This window comes from Aptenodytes forsteri, unplaced genomic scaffold (assembly GCF_000699145.1).
Source record: "Aptenodytes forsteri isolate BGI_AS27 unplaced genomic scaffold, ASM69914v1 Scaffold132, whole genome shotgun sequence".
Taxonomy (NCBI): Eukaryota; Metazoa; Chordata; class Aves; order Sphenisciformes; family Spheniscidae; genus Aptenodytes; species Aptenodytes forsteri.
This window is the reverse complement of record NW_008795520.1, coordinates 3,724,036-3,730,569: the sequence shown is the minus strand read 5'-3', so window position 1 is coordinate 3,730,569 and position 6,534 is coordinate 3,724,036.

Genomic DNA, 6,534 nt, shown 5'->3' with positions numbered 1-6,534 from the left:
AAAGTGCTAAGAAAACCCATATTAAGCCCTTGCATCACATCTAATTATTATCCATGAACAGTGAAATCAAACTGAATCAGAAAATGCAAAGTACATTTATGGGTGGTACTGTCTTCTTCCCTTGTGAAATAGGAATGGACTAATATGGTTGTGGGGCAAATTTAAAATTAAAAATAGCAGTTCCTACTCTGATAGCTACACGTTTAAGCTTGTGTTTAAAGGATACATTTTGATTGGTTAAAGCAAAATTAATTCTAAATACAGAAGTTAAAGAACTATCTGTTTGATAGATCTTTTTAAAAATCCAGTATGAATACAAGGTTCAGAATGATTTATTAAGCACACTAAAGCTGGAGTCATGCATAAGCAATGAAGGAAGGCATGCTGTAGCTCTCTTCTGGCTTTGCAAATTCTGCTGCTGGTTTTAATGTTCCTAACTTTTAAAGCTATTCTCCAATTATGTTTCTCTCTTCCTTTACTGATCTATCTCATGCAAATGTTGGTCCATCTGTGATATGCCATATGGTCTTCTTAACAATATTATTGTTTAAATTTGGGATTATTTAAAAAACATTTCTTGAAATACTCTCTCCTTGCACTCCGAAGAATCTTCTTTTAGATTTTATGGATTCCACCAGTGTTTGCTGAGACATGAAGCTTAACTTTGGCCTTTGATCAAGTTGTCTGTCACTCAGCTTTATTCATTCTGGTGCTCAATACACAGTAGTTTGTCAGATAACAGTAAACTGAAAATATGTTTTCTTTAAAAAAGATTTTCTAGGTATGAAAGTGCTGACTGAATGGTCAAAACGAATGAATGGAAAACTCAAAAGTTTTGCAAAGCTCCTGTCTTTTGCATGAAGTGTGTGACTCGGTGCAGGCTTGAATCCAAACAGTATTGAAAATTAAGGGAGGAAAGAATGCTGCAGCTTTTTATTTGGGGGAAATATAATCTGAGTCCAGCTGTGAAAATTCAGAAAGAGCTTGTACAAATTTGAAAAGAGAATGCTTAAATGTTAGTAGGAAGGTGAAATGTAACCAAGGGATACACGAGTGGAAGGAAATAGTGGAGGGTGGTTTAAAGCAATGATTAAGTAAATTGGTTCTACTGGGTTGAGTGAAGAGAAGTTCTGGAGGTCTCAGGTCCAAGGAAGGAGGTAAAGATTGGAGATAGTTGGACGTGGAGGCATGAAAGCACATTTTGGCTTTACCTTCTGCTTTATTTTTGAAGTTTATGTGAAGATCTGCAATATCTCTGCCCTTCCAACTACATTCAAAACCCTCTACCATGAAAGCTGGGATTTGGAGGGGCCCTGCCATTTGGGGAAAAAGATCACTTTGACATTATGCCCTTCCTTAGGGAAAAGGGGCTTATACCTATCTCTCCTGGATTGCAGACTGGGATCTGCCATAAGCTGAAGAGGGATATGCTGTTCTTGGATGGGGGAAAAAAGGGTGCTGTGCTCCTCTACCCAGGCATGTACTAGGATCGAGGGGCAAGGCTTGTAGGGATTTGGGTCTTTTTCCCTGCCCTCTCCATATGAACAATTGGATGCCTCGCCTGGCCTCTTGATGTGGTGAGCCAGAGAGCAAGCTGCTTGCCAAGTTAAGCCAAAAATACAACATCGAGACGGTACTGAGGGACTGCATAGAGACATGCTCTGAGCTTGTCACAGATTCTCAGTAGGGTTCTTTAAACCACTCTGGGAAACCTTTTCTGTTTCCGGGCTGGACTCCAAGGCTACATGTATAATAGTAAATACAGCAGGCTGAGATCTACCTATCTCCAGCCCATTGTCAAGTGGCAGAGTTGTGATCATTTCAATATCATCACATTCTTTTTCTTCTAGACAGGGACGGTCTTATCTGGTGTGTTTCCTGGGAACTGCCCCCAACCCATGCTGTCCCCCAAACCAAGCCTGCACATGTGGGACAGGGCTGCTGGGTGCAACTAAAGCCCAGCTGGTGAGGTGCAGGCTGTTAAACAGCATGGTTGTTCATTTACCAGGGCATAGGTCTGTGGTCTGACCCCGCTTAGTTTATTATTTTTGACGTAGCCCAAGTACTACATCCCCATAAGCATTTGAATGTCTTTCTGATTTGGGTTCTCCTGTTGCCAGCAAGAGCCAGTGCCTGATGCTTCCACAGATGGTGATAATCCTCTTCCTGATTACACCTGGAAGGAAACTTCTTCCTAAGCACTGATGGTGAGAAATCTGTCCCGTAAGTAATTTCCAGCCTACATAGAAATGCAGTTTCTACTTAGTGGAAATGCAACTTCTGTTCTGACTCATGTAAATACTTACTTCTCTGTAGAGCATCTTGAACTGCTTGTCTTGTTAGTGTAGTTTTGTAACAGTCAAGTCATCCTGTTAAGGCAAAGTTGTTCAGGGATTTGAATGAGTCTGATCATACTGCTATGGTTTAATGCTAACATTATTAAGTTTCTGTGTATTGTGGTGGGTCTACCTTAACAGTGAGTAAAGATGAGTAAGGAACATAAAGGATTTCTTTAGTCTCACTTGCAACTTCGATGTATTAGAGTTTTGGTTGCTTATAGACATAAGCTACTGAGGTATGTTGTGTTCCCTTACTCATAATTTGTTTTTCTGGACACACTGTCCTTACTACTGATTACCTGCACATTGCTTGACTGTTTTCCTTTTGAAATCCAAGAGGAAAAATGCTGTAACAAATAATCACATAAACATCTTGTAAGTGCTTGGAAGTTAACAAGGAAATGAGTAATAGCCAGCATGGATTTGTCAAGAACAAATTATATCAGACTAATCTATTTTTTTCTATGACCGTGTAGCAGGCTGTTTGGATAGGGGAGAATCAATAGATGTCATGAGTCCTGACATTAGGATGCTCTGACGTTCCTGCAGATAAGCTGGGGAACATGCTCTGGATGTGAAATTTCTCATGTGGTTGGTTTTGTGTTCTCAGTGCATAGTTCTCCGTGGGTCACTGCCAAAGTGGAAATAAGTAGTAGTGAGGCATTGTAAGGGTCTGTTATGACTCTGGGCATACTCAATATTTTCTTTAACAGATAATTGATAAAAGAGGAAGGATGTGTATTACACTTGCAGATAACAGTAAACAGGGAGAGACTGAAAGGTGTGTGATGTAGTTCTTCCTATCTAGTAGGTCCTAGGGAAACTTCCACTGGAGTGACTGTGTATAGCTCAGGGTACTGTATTGCAAGAAGATGTGTACAGCTGTAACTGGAAAGCAACAAGAATGACCAGTGGCATGTGAGGGAAGGCTGAAAGAGCTGTGGTTGCTTAGTCCAGAGAAAAAACAAGAGGAAAGGCAAGTCTTAAGTACACAGAAAGCTCCCTTAATGAGGAAGGGAATAATTTGTTCTCTTTGTCTGTGGCGTATAAGATGGGAAATAATGGACTTAAAATTGTATCAGGGGACACTGAGGTTTGACACTGGGTAAAACTTTTAACATTCAGGATAATTAAGCACTGGAACATGTTGCCTGGGGAAGATGCATAATCTTCTTACTGGGGTTTTTAAAAAATGAGCTAGACAAAAATCTGTCAGGAATGATGTAGTTACAAGTTTATTTTTGCCTAAGGGCAAGGGGATGGATTAGATGAAGTCTTGAGTCCTTCAAGTGCTATTGTTTGTAGTTCTGTGTGTCACTCACTGTTGAATTCAGCACTTCCCTATTCATGTCTAAAAGCTGGCTGAATACATAGGGAGCCTGAGTTTTTTCACTCAGACCTCTCCCCTGTGCTTTTCTCTAATCCACAAAATGAAGCCCAGAAGGGGTAGATCTAATTATGTTCTAGTTTAGAGGCACAAGTATTAGGGAGGTAAGAGAAAAAGAACAGAAAGTTGGGTGAGAAATATCTTGCCTTCCCAGTGATGTCCTGCCAAGTGTACCGAGTTCAGTTGTCTTATGCTCCCAAATGGCCCATCTATGATTGCATTAGCACAAAGTATCAACATCTGAGAAGAGTTCACATGCAGAATTCATTGAATTAAAATTTAAGGCAATAAATGAGGGCTTATAATGTATTGGCAACATTATCAGTAGCAGTATTGCCAGCATATTGGTGACTGTGATGGACTGGCCGCTGGGGAATTCATTAAATTCACAAGAGTCTCCCCAAATGATTCCACTGGCTAAAATACTAAATGCTGCCCTTGGGAGCACTTTGGCCATTTAGTTTCCAAGCAGAGCTTACTCTGAGAACAGGATTATGCTACTGATGTTTGCCTGAATTTGGGAGTAGAGTCAATTTATGTTAGGGTTTTTCAACATGGAGAATAGTTTCTGTTTGTACAAAGCTTGCCACCTTTCTAAACATAGGGCCTGTGAGAAATAACTTCATGAGTGAAAAATACATTACTTAATACCAAGTGCCCAAAAAGCATAAATATAAACAATAACCAATATTGTACTTGTGCAATGAAGCTTAATCTAAAGGCCATGTTGTTTTGGTTGTGTGGAGGATGGCAGTGATTCCTGTCTGTGCAGTCACCTTTGCTGAAAGAGGAAAATTGCTGAAACTTTAAAATGAATGTATAGAAATCCTCTACTTTCCTTCTTAAGCTGATGGATACTTTAAGGTTAATGGTTAATGGTGCTAAGCCAAGTGTATCTGCATATTTGTGAATGTGTACTGGAGAAATTCTCCAGAGATTGAGACTAACTCTCTTCAGCAGTGTGAGTCTGTGGAATTGTTCTTGAATGAATTCAAAGTGCAGTGGGTCACAATCTGGATTTAATTTTCTTATTTGTAAATTTTGATTCTGGTTTAGACAACTGGAGATGGGTTGAAGGAGAACAGACCTTCTCCACGTGCTGTGATTGTATCACAAATTGCTTTCTTGACTACAAAATTGAGATCTGTAGTAACTTTCATGGGTCAGTAGCTGCAGAGTCGATTTCTTTAATGGAACTAGAACTATAATTCAACTGTAATGTAGAAAAGATGAAGCATTTCTGGATGAGGTGACTGATATTTTTTGGACAGACCCTTAGTGTTATATACTAAATATTAAAGAAAACAATCACAGCAATAATAGATATCAATGGCTGAAAGAGGACAGGAAATCTAGGGCTTTTTCATCTAGTATGGGAACGTATTTCACAGCTAAAAGACTGCGAGTCTGTCCTTGCTATCCCATTAATGATCTCCCTCTTTTGAAACTTGCTGATGGGCTGGTTTTCTTCTGGGACCCTGAAGACCACCACCTGAATCACTGTCTGATAGTAGGGTGAGCGCTGGGGTAGGAGAGAAGTTTTCTCCCACTTCTGAGTTTTGTTTCACAGCTCCAGGTAAACCCGAACACAGTTGCCGTGCTAGCCGGCATAGCCTTATTGTTAGAATACAGTTTTTCAGTTGGGCTCTTCTTTTTATCTTGCACAAGATGCACTCCTGGCTTGTCAAACCTGGGAAATGATTGACTCATCTATTGTATTGCCCTGTTCTCAGTAAATTGCAGTGCAATTCCCAATTTACCTGCCATATGGCCAGTTCTTCTTAAAAATCCAACTGCATAAGCAATTTGTGCCCAAGAACACAGGACAGAAGCACATTACTTACAAAGTATGTAATCAAGCAGTGTGATCCAACGCATTAACTGGGTGACACCCTTCTCTTTATTTGGACAGTTTACTGGCTCTGGGGTTTCAAGTGGGAGCTGTCACTTACACTTTCTGACAATAAAACTTAATTGAAATTTCATTCCTGTACCAGCAAGTGCCGGGCCATCAGATGGTTCCTCATTGTTATGTCCACATATTCTGTGCTGGATAGCAGCAGATATTGCCTGCGCTCTTACCGGGACAACTGCTACATGTACTTTGCAAATTTTTAATATGCATATCTTATTGTCTAAATAATGTAAAAATAATTGCTTCAGTATTTACTAAAGTGTAAAGTAATAAACTTCCACAGGCAATTCTTAAAGTTGGGTTTTTTTCCTTGTTTTGTTTTCTAAATCATCAGTAAGACCCTAGCAGCTTTTTAACCACAATAAACTAGCGGGTTCCTATTCAAAAATCAGAATTTCTGAGATTGTAAAAGCTGTGATCCAATCAGGGAGGTAATTCAAGTCACACTGTCTCAGCATATCAGTATGTGCAATATAAGTACCACTTACCCTGAGGCAAATGCCTTCCAGGATGTGGGATGGGATACCCAAATTGGGTAGATGTTAACAGGACAAACAAATGGAGAAAATCTGCCTATTATCGCAGGTTTATGAAAGGCAAGAAAGGATACATACTGTGAGGATGTGCATAAACACACTTTACTTCTCAAACTCTTGCTTAGGACCTTTTGGGCCGGGAAATACACTCACCGTGCTGTGCTTAGAAAAAGCGTGTGTCATGAGCTCGCTCCTTGCAGCGGGGCAAGCCTAGTCATGGCAGAAAAGGAGGATGATCACTGAAGCCGTTAAAGCTGCAAGCATGGGTTGGACCCTGCTTCCCTGCCTGCCTGTGTCCTTGGAGGTCTTTTCCCTTTTGGCCATGCACATGAAGAAGTGTAGCTTGGACTCTTCCTC